The sequence below is a fragment of the Oncorhynchus masou genome, chromosome 2 (assembly GCF_036934945.1).
Source record: "Oncorhynchus masou masou isolate Uvic2021 chromosome 2, UVic_Omas_1.1, whole genome shotgun sequence".
NCBI lineage: Eukaryota > Metazoa > Chordata > Actinopteri > Salmoniformes > Salmonidae > Oncorhynchus > Oncorhynchus masou.
The window spans coordinates 1,691,849-1,712,100 of record NC_088213.1 but is presented as its reverse complement, the minus strand read 5'-3'; the positions used below and the strand labels follow the sequence as shown (position 1 = coordinate 1,712,100).

Below are 20,252 nucleotides of genomic sequence, written 5' to 3'. Positions count from 1 at the left end.
TGTGTGGCTCTGTGATATAGTTGTCTGTTAACCCTCTCCTCTCCTCCAGTGTATATACCAGATGAATGGGAGGTGTTGAGGGAGAAGATCACGATGAACAGAGAGCTGGGTCAGGGGTCGTTTGGCATGGTGTACGAGGGCGTTGCTAAGGGAGTAGTCAAGGACGAGCCAGAGACCTGTGTGGCCATTAAGACGGTGAACGAGTCTGCCAGCATGAGAGAGAGAATAGAGTTCCTCAATGAAGCTTCAGTCATGAAGGAGTTCAACTGTCATCACGTGGTACGACACACACACACACACACACACACACACACACACACACACACACACACACACACACACACACACACACACACACACACACACACACAGTGTGGCACGACACAGGACACACACATACACAGCGTGGTACGACACACACACACACACACAGTGTGGTACGACACAGGACACACATACACACACACACAGTGTGGTACGACACGAAAACACATCGGACAGATACATTGAGACATAAGGCATAATACCTGATACTCCACCCCCTGTCCTGTCTAAATGTGGACCTGATACTCCACCCCCTGTCTAAATGTTGACCTGATACTCCACCACCCTGTTCTGTCTAAATGTTGACCTGATACTCCACGTCCCCTGTCCTGTCTAAATGTTGACCTGATACTCCACCCCCTGTCCTGTCTAAATGTTGACCTGATACTCCACCCCCTGTCCTGTCTAAATGTTGACCTGATACTCCACCCCCTGTCCTGTCTAAATGTTGACCTGATACTCCACCCCCTGTCCTGTCTAAATGTTGACCTGATACTCCACACCCCCTGTCCTGTCTAAATGTTGACCTGATACTCCACCCCCCCCTGTCTAAATGTTGACCTGATACTCCACCCCCTGTCTAAATGTGGACCTGATACTCCACCCCCTGTCCTGTCTAAATGTTGACCTGATACTCCACCCCCCTGTCTAAATGTGGACCTGATACTCCACCCCCTGTCCTGTCTAAATGTTGACCTGATACTCCACCCCCCCTGTCTAAATGTGGACCTGATACTCCACCCCCTGTCTAAATGTTGACCTGATACTCCACCCCCCTGTCTAAATGTTGACCTGATACTCCACCCCCTGTCCTGTCTAAATGTTGACCTGATACTCCACCCCCTGTCCTGTCTAAATGTTGACCTGATACTCCACCCCCCTGTCTAAATGTTGACCTGATACTCCACCCCCTGTCTAAATGTGGACCTGATACTCCACCCCCTGTCCTGTCTAAATGTTGACCTGATACTCCACCCCCTGTCTAAATGTGGACCTGATACTCCACCCCCCTGTCCTGTCTAAATGTTGACCTGATACTCCACCCCCTGTCTAAATGTGGACCTGATACTCCACCCCCTGTCCTGTCTAAATGTTGACCTGATACTCCACCCCCCCCTGTCCTGTCTAAATGTTGACCTGATACTCCACCCCCTGTCCTGTCTAAATGTTGACCTGATACTCCACCCCCTGTCCTGTCTAAATGTTGACCTGATACTCCACCCCCTGTCCTGTCTAAATGTTGACCTGATACTCCACCCCCCTGTCCTGTCTAAATGTTGACCTGATACTCCACCCCCTGTCCTGTCTAAATGTTGACCTGATACTCCACCCCCTGTCCTGTCTAAATGTTGACCTGATACTCCACCCCCCCCCCTGTCCTGTCTAAATGTTGACCTGATACTCCACCCCCTGTCCTGTCTAAATGTTGACCTGATACTCCACCCCCCCTGTCCTGTCTAAATGTTGACCTGATACTCCACCCCCTGTCCTGTCTAAATGTTGACCTGATACTCCACCCCCTGTCCTGTCTAAATGTGGACCTGATACTCCACCCCCCTGTCCTGTCTAAATGTTGACCTGATACTCCACCCCCTGTCCTGTCTAAATGTTGACCTGATACTCCACCCCCCTGTCCTGTCTAAATGTTGACCTGATACTCCACCCCCTGTCCTGTCTAAATGTTGACCTGATACTCCACCCCCTGTCCTGTCTAAATGTTGACCTGATACTCCACACCCCCTGTCCTGTCTAAATGTTGACCTGATACTCCACCCCCCTGTCCTGTCTAAATGTTGACCTGATACTCCACCCCCTGTCTAAATGTTGACCTGATACTCCACCCCCTGTCCTGTCTAAATGTTGACCTGATACTCCACCCCTGTCCTGTCTAAATGTTGACCTGATACTCCACCCCCCTGTCTAAATGTTGACCTGATACTCCACCCCCTGTCCTGTCTAAATGTGGACCTGATACTCCACCCCCCTGTCTAAATGTTGACCTGATACTCCACCCCCCTGTCCTGTCTAAATGTTGACCTGATACTCCACCCCCTGTCTAAATGTTGACCTGATACTCCACCCCCCCCTGTCCTGTCTAAATGTGGACCTGATACTCCACCCCCCTGTCTAAATGTTGACCTGATACTCCACCCCCTGTCCTGTCTAAATGTTGACCTGATACTCCACCCCCTGTCCTGTCTAAATGTTGACCTGATACTCCACCCCCCTGTCCTGTCTAAATGTTGACCTGATACTCCACCCCCGTCCTGTCTAAATGTGGACCTGATACTCCACCCCCTGTCCTGTCTAAATGTTGACCTGATACTCCACCCCCTGTCCTGTCTAAATGTTGACCTGATACTCCACCCCCTGTCCTGTCTAAATGTTGACCTGATACTCCACCCCCTGTCCTGTCTAAATGTTGACCTGATACTCCACCCCCTGTCCTGTCTAAATGTTGACCTGATACTCCACCCCCTGTCCTGTCTAAATGTTGACCTGATACTCCACCCCCTGTCCTGTCTAAATGTTGACCTGATACTCCACCCCCCTGTCCTGTCTAAATGTGGACCTGATACTCCACCCCCTGTCCTGTCTAAATGTGGACCTGATACTCCACCCCCTGTCCTGTCTAAATGTTGACCTGATACTCCACCCCCTGTCCTGTCTAAATGTTGACCTGATACTCCACCCCCCTGTCCTGTCTAAATGTTGACCTGATACTCCACCCCCTGTCCTGTCTAAATGTTGACCTGATACTCCCACCCCCTGTCCTGTCTAAATGTTGACCTGATACTCCACCCCCTGTCCTGTCTAAATGTTGACCTGATACTCCACCCCACCCCCTGTCCTGTCTAAATGTTGACCTGATACTCCACCCCCTGTCCTGTCTAAATGTTGACCTGATACCCCACCCCCCTGTCTAAATGTTGACCTGATACTCCACCCCCTGTCCTGTCTAAATGTTGACCTGATACTCCACCCCCCTGTCCTGTCTAAATGTTGACCTGATACTCCACCCCCTGTCCTGTCTAAATGTTGACCTGATACTCCACCCCCTGTCCTGTCTAAATGTTGACCTGATACTCCCCCCCCCTGTCTAAATGTTGACCTGATACTCCACCCCCCCTGTCTAAATGTTGACCTGATACTCCACCCCCTGTCCTGTCTAAATGTTGACCTGATACTCCACCCCCCTGTCCTGTCTAAATGTTGACCTGATACTCCACCCCCCTGTCCTGTCTAAATGTTGACCTGATACTCCACCCCCCTGTCCTGTCTAAATGTTGACCTGATACTCCACCCCCCTGTCCTGTCTAAATGTTGACCTGATACTCCACCCCCTGTCCTGTCTAAATGTTGACCTGATACTCCACCCCCTGTCCTGTCTAAATGTTGACCTGATACTCCACCCCCCTGTCCTGTCTAAATGTTGACCTGATACTCCACCCCCCTGTCCTGTCTAAATGTTGACCTGATACTCCACCCCCTGTCCTGTCTAAATGTTGACCTGATACTCCACCCCCCTGTCCTGTCTAAATGTTGACCTGATACTCCACCCCCTGTCCTGTCTAAATGTTGACCTGATACTCCACCCCCCCCTGTCTAAATGTTGACCTGATACTCCACCCCCTGTCCTGTCTAAATGTGGACCTGATACTCCACCCCCCTGTCCTGTCTAAATGTTGACCTGATACTCCACCCCCTGTCCTGTCTAAAATGTTGACCTGATACTCCACCCCCCTGTCCTGTCTAAATGTTGACCTGATACTCCACCCCCTGTCCTGTCTAAATGTTGACCTGATACTCCACCCCCCTGTCCTGTCTAAATGTTGACCTGATACTCCACCCCCCTGTCCTGTCTAAATGTTGACCTGATACTCCACCCCCTGTCCTGTCTAAATGTTGACCTGATACTCCACTGACCTGATACTCCACCCCCTGTCCTGTCTAAATGTTGACCTGATACTCCACCCCCCTGTCCTGTCTAAATGTTGACCTGATACTCCACCCCCTGTCCTGTCTAAATGTTGACCTGATACTCCACCCCCTGTCCTGTCTAAATGTTGACCTGATACTCCACCCCTCCTGTCCTGTCTAAATGTTGACCTGATACTCCACCCCCTGTCCTGTCTAAATGTTGACCTGATACTCCACCCCCTGTCCTGTCTAAATGTTGACCTGATACTCCACCCCCTGTCCTGTCTAAATGTTGACCTGATACTCCACCCCCTGTCCTGTCTAAATGTTGACCTGATACTCCACCCCCTGTCCTGTCTAAATGTTGACCTGATACCCCACCCCCCCTGTCTAAATGTTGACCTGATACTCCACCCCCTGTCCTGTCTAAATGTTGACCTGATACTCCACCCCCCTGTCCTGTCTAAATGTTGACCTGATACTCCACCCCCTGTCCTGTCTAAATGTTGACCTGATACTCCACCCCCTGTCCTGTCTAAATGTTGACCTGATACTCCACACCCCCCCTGTCTAAATGTTGACCTGATACTCCACCCCCCCCTGTCTAAATGTTGACCTGATACTCCACCCCCCTGTCCTGTCTAAATGTTGACCTGATACTCCACCCCCCTGTCTAAATGTTGACCTGATACTCCACCCCCCCCTGTCCTGTCTAAATGTTGACCTGATACTCCACCCCCTGTCCTGTCTAAATGTTGACCTGATACTCCACCCCCTGTCCTGTCTAAATGTGGACCTGATACTCCACCCCCTGTCCTGTCTAAATGTTGACCTGATACTCCACCCCCCTGTCCTGTCTAAATGTTGACCTGATACTCCCACCCCCTGTCCTGTCTAAATGTTGACCTGATACTCCACCCCCCTGTCCTGTCTAAATGTTGACCTGATACTCCACCCCCCTGTCCTGTCTAAATGTTGACCTGATACTCCACCCCCCTGTCCTGTCTAAATGTTGACCTGATACTCCACCCCCCTGTCCTGTCTAAATGTTGACCTGATACTCCACCCCCTGTCCTGTCTAAATGTTGACCTGATACTCCACCCCCCTGTCCTGTCTAAATGTTGACCTGATACTCCACCCCCTGTCCTGTCTAAATGTGGACCTGATACTCCACCCCCTGTCCTGTCTAAATGTTGACCTGATACTCCACCCCCCTGTCCTGTCTAAATGTTGACCTGATACTCCACCCCCCTGTCCTGTCTAAATGTTGACCTGATACTCCACCCCTCCTGTCCTGTCTAAATGTTGACCTGATACTCCACCCCCTGTCCTGTCTAAATGTTGACCTGATACTCCACCCCCCTGTCCTGTCTAAATGTTGACCTGATACCCCACCCCCTGTCCTGTCTAAATGTTGACCTGATACTCCACCCCCTGTCCTGTCTAAATGTTGACCTGATACTCCACCCCCTGTCCTGTCTAAATGTTGACCTGATACTCCACCCCCTGTCCTGTCTAAATGTTGACCTGATACTCCACCCCACCTGTCCTGTCTAAATGTTGACCTGATACTCCACCCCCCCCTGTCTAAATGTTGACCTGATACTCCACCCCCCTGTCCTGTCTAAATGTTGACCTGATACTCCACCCCCCTGTCTAAATGTTGACCTGATACTCCACCCCCTGTCTAAATGTTGACCTGATACTCCACCCCCTGTCCTGTCTAAATGTTGACCTGATACTCCACCCCCTGTCCTGTCTAAATGTGGACCTGATACTCCACACCCCCCCTGTCTAAATGTTGACCTGATACTCCACCCCCTGTCTAAATGTTGACCTGATACTCCACCCCCCTGTCCTGTCTAAATGTTGACCTGATACTCCACCCCCCCTGTCTAAATGTTGACCTGATACTCCACCCCCCCCTGTCTAAATGTTGACCTGATACTCCACCCCCTGTCTAAATGTTGACCTGATACTCCACCCCCCCTGTCTAAATGTTGACCTGATACTCCACCCCCTGTCCTGTCTAAATGTTGACCTGATACTCCACCCCCCCTGTCCTGTCTAAATGTTGACCTGATACTCCACACCCCCTGTCCTGTCTAAATGTTGACCTGATACTCCACTGTCCCCCTGTCCTGTCTAAATGTTGACCTGATACTCCACCCCCCTGTCCTGTCTAAATGTTGACCTGATACTCCACCCCCTGTCCTGTCTAAATGTTGACCTGATACTCCACCCCCCTGTCCTGTCTAAATGTTGACCTGATACTCCACCCCCTGTCCTGTCTAAATGTTGACCTGATACTCCACCCCCTGTCCTGTCTAAATGTTGACCTGATACTCCACCCCCTGTCCTGTCTAAATGTTGACCTGATACTCCACCCCCCTGTCCTGTCTAAATGTTGACCTGATACTCCACCCCCTGTCCTGTCTAAATGTTGACCTGATACTCCACCCCCCTGTCCTGTCTAAATGTTGACCTGATACTCCACCCCCTGTCCTGTCTAAATGTTGACCTGATACTCCACCCCCCTGTCCTGTCTAAATGTTGACCTGATACTCCACCCCCTGTCCTGTCTAAATGTTGACCTGATACCCCCCCCCTGTCCTGTCTAAATGTTGACCTGATACTCCCACCCCCTGTCCTGTCTAAATGTTGACCTGATACTCCACCCCCTGTCCTGTCTAAATGTTGACCTGATACTCCACCCCCTGTCCTGTCTAAATGTTGACCTGATACTCCACCCCCTGTCCTGTCTAAATGTTGACCTGATACTCCACCCCCTGTCCTGTCTAAATGTTGACCTGATACTCCAACCCCCTGTCCTGTCTAAATGTTGACCTGATACTCCACCCCCTGTCCTGTCTAAATGTTGACCTGATACTCCACCCCCTGTCCTGTCTAAATGTTGACCTGATACTCCACCCCCTGTCCTGTCTAAATGTTGACCTGATACTCCACCCCCTGTCCTGTCTAAATGTTGACCTGATACTCCACCCCCTGTCCTGTCTAAATGTTGACCTGATACTCCACCCCCTGTCCTGTCTAAATGTTGACCTGATACTCCACCCCCTGTCCTGTCTAAATGTTGACCTGATACTCCACCCCCTGTCCTGTCTAAATGTTGACCTGATACTCCACACCCCCTGTCCTGTCTAAATGTTGACCTGATACTCCACTCCCCCCTGTCCTGTCTAAATGTTGACCTGATACTCCACCCCCTGTCCTGTCTAAATGTTGACCTGATACTCCACCCCCCCCCTGTCCTGTCTAAATGTTGACCTGATACTCCACCCCCTGTCCTGTCTAAATGTTGACCTGATACTCCACCCCCCTGTCCTGTCTAAATGTTGACCTGATACTCCACCCCCTGTCCTGTCTAAATGTGGACCTGATACTCCACCCCCTGTCCTGTCTAAATGTTGACCTGATACTCCACACCCCCTGTCCTGTCTAAATGTTGACCTGATACTCCACCCCCCTGTCCTGTCTAAATGTTGACCTGATACTCCACCCCCTGTCCTGTCTAAATGTTGACCTGATACTCCACCCCCCTGTCCTGTCTAAATGTTGACCTGATACCCCACCCCCTGTCCTGTCTAAATGTTGACCTGATACTCCACCCCCTGTCCTGTCTAAATGTTGACCTGATACTCCACCCCCTGTCCTGTCTAAATGTTGACCTGATACTCCACCCCCTGTCCTGTCTAAATGTTGACCTGATACTCCACCCCCCTGTCCTGTCTAAATGTTGACCTGATACTCCACCCCCCTGTCTAAATGTTGACCTGATACTCCACCCCCTGTCCTGTCTAAATGTGGACCTGATACTCCACCCCCCCTGTCTAAATGTTGACCTGATACTCCACCCCCTGTCCTGTCTAAATGTTGACCTGATACTCCACCCCCTGTCCTGTCTAAATGTTGACCTGATACTCCACCCCCTGTCCTGTCTAAATGTGGACCTGATACTCCACCCCCCCTGTCTAAATGTTGACCTGATACTCCACCCCCCCCTGTCTAAATGTGGACCTGATACTCCACCCCCTGTCCTGTCTAAATGTTGACCTGATACTCCACCCCCTGTCTAAATGTTGACCTGATACTCCACCCCCCCCTGTCTAAATGTGGACCAGATACTCCACCCCCCCTGTCTAAATGTTGACCTGATACTCCACCCCCTGTCCTGTCTAAATGTTGACCTGATACTCCACCCCCTGTCCTGTCTAAATGTTGACCTGATACTCCACCCCCCTGTCCTGTCTAAATGTTGACCTGATACTCCACCCCCTGTCCTGTCTAAATGTTGACCTGATACTCCACCCCCTGTCCTGTCTAAATGTGGACCTGATACTCCACACCCCCTGTCCTGTCTAAATGTTGACCTGATACTCCACCCCCCTGTCCTGTCTAAATGTTGACCTGATACTCCACCCCCTGTCCTGTCTAAATGTTGACCTGATACTCCACCCCCTGTCCTGTCTAAATGTTGACCTGATACTCCACCCCCTGTCCTGTCTAAATGTTGACCTGATACTCCACCCCCTGTCCTGTCTAAATGTTGACCTGATACTCCACCCCACCCCCCTGTCCTGTCTAAATGTTGACCTGATACTCCACCCCCTGTCCTGTCTAAATGTTGACCTGATACTCCACCCCCCTGTCCTGTCTAAATGTTGACCTGATACTCCACCCCCTGTCCTGTCTAAATGTTGACCTGATACTCCACCCCCTGTCCTGTCTAAATGTTGACCTGATACTCCACCCCCTGTCCTGTCTAAATGTTGACCTGATACTCCACCCCCCTGTCCTGTCTAAATGTTGACCTGATACTCCACCCCCTGTCCTGTCTAAATGTTGACCTGATACTCCACACACCCCCTGTCCTGTCTAAATGTTGACCTGATACTCCACCCCCCTGTCTAAATGTTGACCTGATACTCCACCCCCTGTCCTGTCTAAATGTTGACCTGATACTCCACCCCCTGTCCTGTCTAAATGTTGACCTGATACTCCACCCCCTGTCCTGTCTAAATGTTGACCTGATACTCCACCCCCTGTCCTGTCTAAATGTTGACCTGATACTCCACCCCCCCCCTGTCCTGTCTAAATGTTGACCTGATACTCCACCCCCTGTCCTGTCTAAATGTTGACCTGATACTCCACCCCCTGTCCTGTCTAAATGTTGACCTGATACTCCACCCCCTGTCCTGTCTAAATGTTGACCTGATACTCCCACCCCCTGTCCTGTCTAAATGTTGACCTGATACTCCACCCCCTGTCCTGTCTAAATGTTGACCTGATACTCCACCCCCTGTCCTGTCTAAATGTTGACCTGATACTCCACCCCCTGTCCTGTCTAAATGTTGACCTGATACTCCACCCCCCTGTCCTGTCTAAATGTTGACCTGATACTCCACCCCTCCTGTCCTGTCTAAATGTTGACCTGATACTCCACCCCCTGTCCTGTCTAAATGTTGACCTGATACTCCACCCCCTGTCCTGTCTAAATGTTGACCTGATACTCCACCCCCTGTCCTGTCTAAATGTTGACCTGATACTCCACCCCCTGTCCTGTCTAAATGTTGACCTGATACTCCACCCCCTGTCCTGTCTAAATGTTGACCTGATACTCCACCCCCTGTCCTGTCTAAATGTTGACCTGATACTCCACCCCCTGTCCTGTCTAAATGTTGACCTGATACTCCACCCCCTGTCCTGTCTAAATGTTGACCTGATACTCCACCCCCCTGTCCTGTCTAAATGTTGACCTGATACTCCACCCCCTGTCCTGTCTAAATGTTGACCTGATACTCCCCCCCTGTCCTGTCTAAATGTTGACCTGATACTCCACCCCCTGTCCTGTCTAAATGTTGACCTGATACTCCACCCCCCCTGTCTAAATGTTGACCTGATACTCCACCCCTGTCCTGTCTAAATGTTGACCTGATACTCCACCCCCTGTCCTGTCTAAATGTTGACCTGATACTCCACCCCCTGTCCTGTCTAAATGTTGACCTGATACTCCACCCCCTGTCCTGTCTAAATGTTGACCTGATACTCCACCCCCTGTCCTGTCTAAATGTTGACCTGATACTCCACCCCCTCCTGTCTAAATGTTGACCTGATACTCCACCCCCTGTCCTGTCTAAATGTTGACCTGATACTCCACCCCCCTGTCCTGTCTAAATGTTGACCTGATACTCCACCCCCCTGTCCTGTCTAAATGTTGACCTGATACTCCACCCCCTGTCCTGTCTAAATGTTGACCTGATACTCCACCCCCTGTCCTGTCTAAATGTTGACCTGATACTCCACCCCCTGTCCTGTCTAAATGTTGACCTGATACTCCACCCCCCTGTCCTGTCTAAATGTTGACCTGATACTCCACCCCCCTGTCCTGTCTAAATGTTGACCTGATACTCCACCCCCTGTCCTGTCTAAATGTTGACCTGATACTCCACCCCCTGTCCTGTCTAAATGTTGACCTGATACTCCACCCCCCTGTCCTGTCTAAATGTTGACCTGATACTCCACCCTGTCCTGTCTAAATGTTGACCTGATACTCCACCCCCCTGTCCTGTCTAAATGTGGACCTGATACTCCACCCCCTGTCCTGTCTAAATGTTGACCTGATACTCCACCCCCCTGTCCTGTCTAAATGTTGACCTGATACTCCACCCCCTGTCCTGTCTAAATGTTGACCTGATACTCCACCCCCTGTCCTGTCTAAATGTTGACCTGATACCCACCCCCCCTGTCTAAATGTTGACCTGATACTCCACCCCCTGTCCTGTCTAAATGTTGACCTGATACTCCACCCCCTGTCCTGTCTAAATGTTGACCTGATACTCCACCCCCTGTCCTGTCTAAATGTTGACCTGATACTCCACCCCCTGTCCTGTCTAAATGTTGACCTGATACTCCACCCCCCCCTGTCTAAATGTTGACCTGATACTCCCCCCCCTGTCTAAATGTGGACCTGATACTCCACCCCCTGTCCTGTCTAAATGTTGACCTGATACTCCACCCCCTGTCCTGTCTAAATGTTGACCTGATACTCCACCCCCTGTCCTGTCTAAATGTTGACCTGATACTCCACCCCCCTGTCCTGTCTAAATGTTGACCTGATACTCCACCCCCTGTCTAAATGTTGACCTGATACTCCACCCCCTGTCTAAATGTTGACCTGATACTCCACCCCCTGTCCTGTCTAAATGTTGACCTGATACTCCACCCCCCCTGTCCTGTCTAAATGTTGACCTGATACTCCACCCCCCCTGTCCTGTCTAAATGTTGACCTGATACTCCACACTCCCTGTCTAAATGTTGACCTGATACTCCACCCCCCCTGTCTAAATGTTGACCTGATACTCCACCCCCCTGTCCTGTCTAAATGTTGACCTGATACTCCACACCCCCTGTCCTGTCTAAATGTTGACCTGATACTCCACACCCCCTGTCCTGTCTAAATGTTGACCTGATACTCCACCCCCCCTGTCCTGTCTAAATGTTGACCTGATACTCCACCCCCCTGTCCTGTCTAAATGTTGACCTGATACCCCCCTGTCCTGTCTAAATGTTGACCCCCTGTCCTGTCTAAATGTTGACCTGATACTCCACCCCCTGTCCTGTCTAAATGTTGACCTGATACTCCACCCCCTGTCCTGTCTAAATGTTGACCTGATACTCCACCCCCTGTCCTGTCTAAATGTTGACCTGATACTCCACCCCCTGTCCTGTCTAAATGTTGACCTGATACTCCACCCCCTGTCCTGTCTAAATGTTGACCTGATACTCCACCCCCTGTCCTGTCTAAATGTTGACCTGATACTCCACCCCCTGTCCTGTCTAAATGTTGACCTGATACTCCACCCCCTGTCCTGTCTAAATGTTGACCTGATACTCCACCCCCCTGTCCTGTCTAAATGTTGACCTGATACTCCACCCCCTGTCCTGTCTAAATGTTGACCTGATACTCCACACCCCCTGTCCTGTCTAAATGTTGACCTGATACTCCACCCCTGTCCTGTCTAAATGTTGACCTGATACTCACCCCACCCCCATCCTGTCTAAATGTTGACCTGATACTCCCACCCCCTGTCCTGTCTAAATGTTGACCTGATACTCCACCCCCTGTCCTGTCTAAATGTTGACCTGATACTCCACCCCCTGTCCTGTCTAAATGTTGACCTGATACTCCACACCCCTGTCCTGTCTAAATGTTGACCTGATACTCCACACCCCCTGTCCTGTCTAAATGTTGACCTGATACTCCACCCCCTGTCCTGTCTAAATGTTGACCTGATACTCCACCCCCCTGTCCTGTCTAAATGTTGACCTGATACTCCACCCCCTGTCCTGTCTAAATGTTGACCTGATACTCCACCCCCCCCTAAATGTTGACCACCCCTGTCCTGTCTAAATGTTGACCTGATACTCCACCCCCTGTCCTGTCTAAATGTTGACCTGATACTCCACCCCCCTGTCCTGTCTAAATGTTGACCTGATACTCCACCCCTGTCCCTGTCCACACCCCCTGTCCTGTCTAAATGTTGACCTGATACTCCACCCCCTGTCCTGTCTAAATGTTGACCTGATACTCCACCCCTGTCCTGTCTAAATGTTGACCTGATACTCCACCCCCCTGTCCTGTCTAAATGTTGACCTGATACTCCACACCCCCTGTCCTGTCTAAATGTTGACCTGATACTCCACCCCCCTGTCCTGTCTAAATGTTGACCTGATACTCCAACCCCTGTCTAAATGTTGACCTGATACTCCACCCCCTGTCCTGTCTAAATGTTGACCTGATACTCCACCCCCTGTCCTGTCTAAATGTTGACCTGATACTCCACCCCCTGTCCTGTCTAAATGTTGACCTGATACTCCACCCCCTGTCCTGTCTAAATGTTGACCTGATACTCCACCCCCTGTCCTGTCTAAATGTTGACCTGATACTCCACCCCCTGTCCTGTCTAAATGTTGACCTGATACTCCACCCCCTGTCCTGTCTAAATGTTGACCTGATACTCCACCCCCCTGTCTAAATGTTGACCTGATACTCCACCCCCTGTCCTGTCTAAATGTTGACCTGATACTCCACCCCCTGTCCTGTCTAAATGTTGACCTGATACTCCACCCCCTGTCCTGTCTAAATGTTGACCTGATACTCCACCCCCTGTCCTGTCTAAATGTTGACCTGATACTCCACCCCCTGTCCTGTCTAAATGTTGACCTGATACTCCACCCCTGTCCTGTCTAAATGTTGACCTGATACTCCACCCCCTGTCCTGTCTAAATGTTGACCTGATACTCCACCCCCTGTCCTGTCTAAATGTTGACCTGATACTCCACCCCCTGTCCTGTCTAAATGTTGACCTGATACTCCACCCCCTGTCCTGTCTAAATGTTGACCTGATACTCCACCCCCCTGTCCTGTCTAAATGTTGACCTGATACTCCACCCCCTGTCCTGTCTAAATGTTGACCTGATACTCCACGTCCCCCCTGTCCTGTCTAAATGTTGACCTGATACTCCACCCCCTGTCCTGTCTAAATGTTGACCTGATACTCCACCCCCCTGTCCTGTCTAAATGTTGACCTGATACTCCACCCCCTGTCCTGTCTAAATGTTGACCTGATACTCCACCCCCTGTCCTGTCTAAATGTTGACCTGATACTCCACACCCCCACCCCCTGTCCTGTCTAAATGTTGACCTGATACTCCACACCCCCTGTCCTGTCTAAATGTTGACCTGATACTCCACCCCCTGTCCTGTCTAAATGTTGACCTGATACTCCACCCCCTGTCCTGTCTAAATGTTGACCTGATACTCCACCCCCTGTCTAAATGTTGACCTGATACTCCACCCCCTGTCCTGTCTAAATGTTGACCTGATACTCCACCCCCTGTCCTGTCTAAATGTTGACCTGATACTCCACCCCCCTGTCCTGTCTAAATGTTGACCTGATACTCCACCCCCCTGTCTAAATGTTGACCTGATACTCCCACCCCTGTCCTGTCTAAATGTTGACCTGATACTCCACCCCCCTGTCCTGTCTAAATGTTGACCTGATACTCCACCCCCTGTCCTGTCTAAATGTTGACCTGATACTCCACCCCCTGTCCTGTCTAAATGTTGACCTGATACTCCACACCCCCTGTCCTGTCTAAATGTTGACCTGATACTCCACCCCCTGTCCTGTCTAAATGTTGACCTGATACTCCACCCCCTGTCCTGTCTAAATGTTGACCTGATACTCCACACCCCCTGTCCTGTCTAAATGTGGACCTGATACTCCACCCCCCTGTCCTGTCTAAATGTTGACCTGATACTCCACGTCCCCTGTCCTGTCTAAATGTTGACCTGATACTCCACCCCCTGTCCTGTCTAAATGTTGACCTGATACTCCACCCCCTGTCCTGTCTAAATGTTGACCTGATACTCCACCCCCTGTCTAAATGTTGACCTGATACTCCACCCCCTGTCCTGTCTAAATGTTGACCTGATAAATGTTGACCTGATACTCCACCCCCTGTCCTGTCTAAATGTTGACCTGATACCCCCTGTCCTGTCTAAATGTTGACATTGATACTCACACCCCCCCCCTGTCTAAATGTTGACCTGATACTCCACCCCTGTCCTGTCTAAATGTTGACCTGATACTCCACCCCCCTGTCCTGTCTAAATGTTGACCTGATACTCCACACCCCCTGTCCTGTCTAAATGTTGACCTGATACTCCACCCCCTGTCCTGTCTAAATGTTGACCTGATACTCCACCCCCTGTCCTGTCTAAATGTTGACCTGATACTGTCCACCGATACTCCACCCCCCTGTCCTGTCTAAATGTTGACCTGATACTCCACCCCTGTCCTGTCTAAATGTTGACCTGATACTCCACCCCCCCCTGTCTAAATGTTGACCTGATACTCCACCCCCTGTCCTGTCTAAATGTTGACCTGATACTCCACCCCCCCTGTCCTGTCTAAATGTTGACCTGATACTCCACACCCCCTGTCTAAATGTTGACCTGATACTCCACCCCCCCCTGTCTAAATGTTGACCTGATACTCCACCCCCTGTCTAAATGTTGACCTGATACTCCACCCCCTGTCCTGTCTAAATGTTGACCTGATACTCCACCCCCCTGTCCTGTCTAAATGTTGACCTGATACTCCACACCCCCTGTCCCTAAATGTTGACCTGATCCTGTCTAAATGTTGACCTGATACTCCACCCCCTGTCCTGTCTAAATGTTGACCTGATACTCCACCCCCTGTCCTGTCTAAATGTTGACCTGATACTCCACCCCCTGTCCTGTCTAAATGTTGACCTGATACTCCACACCCCCTGTCCTGTCTAAATGTTGACCTGATACTCCACCCCCTGTCCTGTCTAAATGTTGACCTGATACTCCACCCCTGTCCTGTCTAAATGTTGACCTGATACTCCACCCCCTGTCCTGTCTAAATGTTGACCTGATACTCCACCCCCTGTCCTGTCTAAATGTTGACCTGATACTCCACCCCCCTGTCCTGTCTAAATGTTGACCTGATACTCCACCCCCTGTCCTGTCTAAATGTTGACCTGATACTCCACCCCCTGTCCTGTCTAAATGTTGACCTGATACTCCACCCCCTGTCCTGTCTAAATGTTGACCTGATACTCCACCCCCTGTCCTGTCTAAATGTTGACCTGATACTCCACCCCCCCTGTCCTGTCTAAATGTTGACCTGATACTCCACCCCCCTGTCCTGTCTAAATGTTGACCTGATACTCCACCCCCCCTGTCCTGTCTAAATGTTGACCTGATACTCCACCCCCTGTCCTGTCTAAATGTTGACCTGATACTCCACCCCCTGTCCTGTCTAAATGTTGACCTGATACTCCACCCCCTGTCCTGTCTAAATGTTGACCTGATACTCCACTCCACCCCCTGTCCTGTCTAAATGTTGACCTGATACTCCACCCCCTGTCCTGTCTAAATGTTGACCTGATACTCCACACCCCCTGTCCTGTCTAAATGTTGACCTGATACTCCACCCCCTGTCCTGTCTAAATGTTGACCTGATACTCCACCCCCTGTCCTGTCTAAATGTTGACCTGATACTCCACCCCCCTGTCCTGTCTAAATGTTGACCTGATACTCCACCCCCTGTCCTGTCTAAATGTTGACCTGATACTCCACCCCCCTGTCCTGTCTAAATGTTGACCTGATACTCCACCCCCCTGTCCTGTCTAAATGTTGACCTGATACCCACCCCTGTCCTGTCTAAATGTTGACCTGATACTCCACCCCCTGTCCTGTCTAAATGTTGACCTGATACTCCACCCCCCCCCTGTCCTGTCTAAATGTTGACCTGATACTCCACCCCCTGTCCTGTCTAAATGTTGACCTGATACTCCACCCCCTGTCCCCCTGTCCTGTCTAAATGTTGACCTGATACTCCACCCCCCCTGTCTAAATGTTGACCTGATACTCCACCCCCTGTCCTGTCTAAATGTTGACCTGATACTCCACCCCCCTGTCCTGTCTAAATGTTGACCTGATACTCCACCCCCTGTCCTGTCTAAATGTTGACCTGATACTCCACCCCCTGTCCTGTCTAAATGTTGACCTGATACTCCACCCCCTGTCCTGTCTAAATGTTGACCTGATACTGACCTGATACTCCACCCCCTGTCCTGTCTAAATGTTGACCTGATACTCCACCCCCTGATACTCCTGTCTAAATGTTGACCTGATACTCCACCCCCCTGTCCTGTCTAAATGTTGACCTGATACTCCACCCCCTGTCCTGTCTAAATGTTGACCTGATACTCCACCCCCTGTCCCTGTCCTAAATGTTGACCTGATAATGTCTAAATGTTGACCTGATACTCCACCCCCTGTCCTGTCTAAATGTTGACCTGATACTCCACCCCCCTGTCCTGTCTAAATGTTGACCTGATACTCCACCCCCTGTCCTGTCTAAATGTTGACCTGATACTCCACCCCCTGTCCTGTCTAAATGTTGACCTGATACTCCACCCCCTGTCCTGTCTAAATGTTGACCTGATACTCCACCCCCTGTCCTGTCTAAATGTTGACCTGATACTCCACCCCCCTGTCCCCCTGTCCTGTCTAAATGTTGACCTGATACTCCCTCCACCCCCTGTCTAAATGTTGACCTGATACTCCACCCCCTGTCCTGTCTAAATGTTGACCTGATACTCCACCCCCTGTCCTGTCATGTTGACCTGATACTCCACCCCCTGTCCTGTCTAAATGTTGACCTGATACTCCACCCCCCTGTCCCTGTCCTGTCTAAATGTTGACCTGATACTCCACCCCCCTGTCCTGTCTAAATGTTGACCTGATACTCCACCCCTGTCCTGTCTAAATGTTGACCTGATACTCCACCCCCCCTGTCTAAATGTTGACCTGATACTCCACCCCCTGTCCTGTCTAAATGTTGACCTGATACTCCACCCCCCTGTCCTGTCTAAATGTTGACCTGATACTCCACCCCCTGTCCTGTCTAAATGTTGACCTGATACTCCACCCCCTGTCCTGTCTAAATGTTGACCTGATACTCCACCCCCCCTGTCTAAATGTTGACCTGATACTCCACCCCCTGTCCTGTCTAAATGTTGACCTGATACTCCACCCCCTGTCCTGTCTAAATGTTGACCTGATACTCCACCCCCTGTCCTGTCTAAATGTTGACCTGATACTCCACCCCCTGTCCTGTCTAAATGTTGACCTGATACTCCACCCCCTGTCCTGTCTAAATGTTGACCTGATACTCCACCCCCTGTCCTGTCTAAATGTTGACCTGATACTCCACCCCCTGTCCTGTCTAAATGTTGACCTGTCTAAATACCCACCCCCTGTCCTGTCTAAATGTTGACCTGATACTCCACCCCCTGTCCTGTCTAAATGTTGACCTGATACTCCACCCCCTGTCCTGTCTAAATGTTGACCTGATACTCCCCCCCTGTCCTGTCTAAATGTTGACCTGATACTCCACCCCCTGTCCTGTCTAAATGTTGACCTGATACTCCACCCCCTGTCCTGTCTAAATGTTGACCTGATACTCCACCCCCCTGTCCTGTCTAAATGTTGACCTGATACTCCACCCCCTGTCCTGTCTAAATGTTGACCTGATACTCCACCCCCTGTCCTGTCTAAATGTTGACCTGATACTCCACCCCCTGTCCTGTCTAAATGTTGACCTGATACTCCACCCCCTGTCCTGTCTAAATGTTGACCTGATACTCCACCCCCTGTCCTGTCTAAATGTTGACCTGATACTCCACCCCCTGTCCTGTCTAAATGTTGACCTGATACTCCACCCCCTGTCCTGTCTAAATGTTGACCTGATACTCCACCCCCTGTCCTGTCTAAATGTTGACCTGATACTCCACCCCCTGTCCTGTCTAAATGTTGACCTGATACTAAATGTTGACCTGATACCCCCTGTCCTGTCTAAATGTTGACCTGATACTCCACCCCCCTGTCCTGTCTAAATGTTGACCTGATACTCCACCCCCTGTCCTGTCTAAATGTTGACCTGATACTCCACCCCCCCTGTCTAAATGTTGACCTGATACTCCACCCCCTGTCCTGTCTAAATGTTGACCTGATACTCCACCCCCTGTCCTGTCTAAATGTTGACCTGATACTCCACCCCCCTGTCCTGTCTAAATGTTGACCTGATACTCCACCCCCCTGTCCTGTCTAAATGTTGACCTGATACTCCACCCCCCTGTCTAAATGTTGACCTGATACTCCACCCCCTGTCCTGTCTAAATGTTGACCTGATACTCCACCCCCTGTCCTGTCTAAATGTTGACCTGATACTCCACCCCCTGTCCTGTCTAAATGTTGACCTGATACTCCACGTCCCCTGTCCTGTCTAAATGTTGACCTGATACTCCACCCCCCTGTCCTGTCTAAATGTTGACCTGATACTCCACCCCCCTGTCCTGTCTAAATGTTGACCTGATACTCCACCCCCCCTGTCTAAATGTCCTGTCTAAATGTTGACCTGATACTCCACACCCCTGTCCTGTCTAAATGTTGACCTGATACTCCACACCCCCACCCCCTGTCCTGTCTAAATGTTGACCTGATACTCCACCCCCCCCTGTCCTGTCTAAATGTTGACCTGATACTCCACCCCCTGTCCTGTCTAAATGTTGACCTGATACTCCACCCCCCTGTCCTGTCTAAATGTTGACCTGATACTCCACCCCCTGTCCTGTCTAAATGTTGACCTGATACTCCACCCCTGTCCTGTCTAAATGTTGACCTGATACTCCACCCCCTGTCCTGTCTAAATGTTGACCTGATACTCCACCCCCTGTCCTGTCTAAATGTTGACCTGATACTCCACCCCCTGTCCTGTCTAAATGTTGACCTGATACTCCTAAATGTTGACCTGATACTCCCCTGTCCTGTCTAAATGTTGACCTGATACTCCACCCCCTGTCCTGTCTAAATGTTGACCTGATACTCCACCCCCTGTCCTGTCTAAATGTTGACCTGATACTCCACCCTAAATGTTGACCACCCCCCCTGTCCTGTCTAAATGTTGACCTGATACTCCACCCCCCTGTCCTGTCTAAATGTTGACCTGATACTCCACCCCCCTGTCCTGTCTAAATGTTGACCTGATACTCCCCCCCTGTCTAAATGTTGACCTGATACTCCACCCCCTGTCCTGTCTAAATGTTGACCTGATACTCCACCCCCTGTCCTGTCTAAATGTTGACCTGATACTCCACCCCCTGTCCTGTCTAAATGTTGACCTGATACTCCACCCCCTGTCCTGTCTAAATGTGGACCTGATACTCCACCCCCTGTCTAAATGTTGACCTGATACTCCACCCCCTGTCCTGTCTAAATGTTGACCTGATACTCCACCCCCTGTCCTGTCTAAATGTTGACCTGATACTCCACCCCCCCCTGTCTAAATGTTGACCTGATACTCCCCCCTGTCCTGTCTAA

At 50.5% G+C, this 20,252-nt stretch overlaps 1 protein-coding gene and 1 pseudogene across 1 annotated transcript in view; both read left to right on the top strand.

Annotated features, from left to right (window-relative positions):
• The window catches only part of LOC135552108 (solute carrier organic anion transporter family member 3A1-like), a 186,034-nt gene that overhangs the window by 48,001 nt on the left and 117,781 nt on the right, over window positions 1–20,252 (top strand). The window lies entirely within an intron of this gene.
• The window catches only part of LOC135554264 (insulin-like growth factor 1 receptor), an 81,212-nt pseudogene that overhangs the window by 25,038 nt on the left and 35,922 nt on the right, over window positions 1–20,252 (top strand).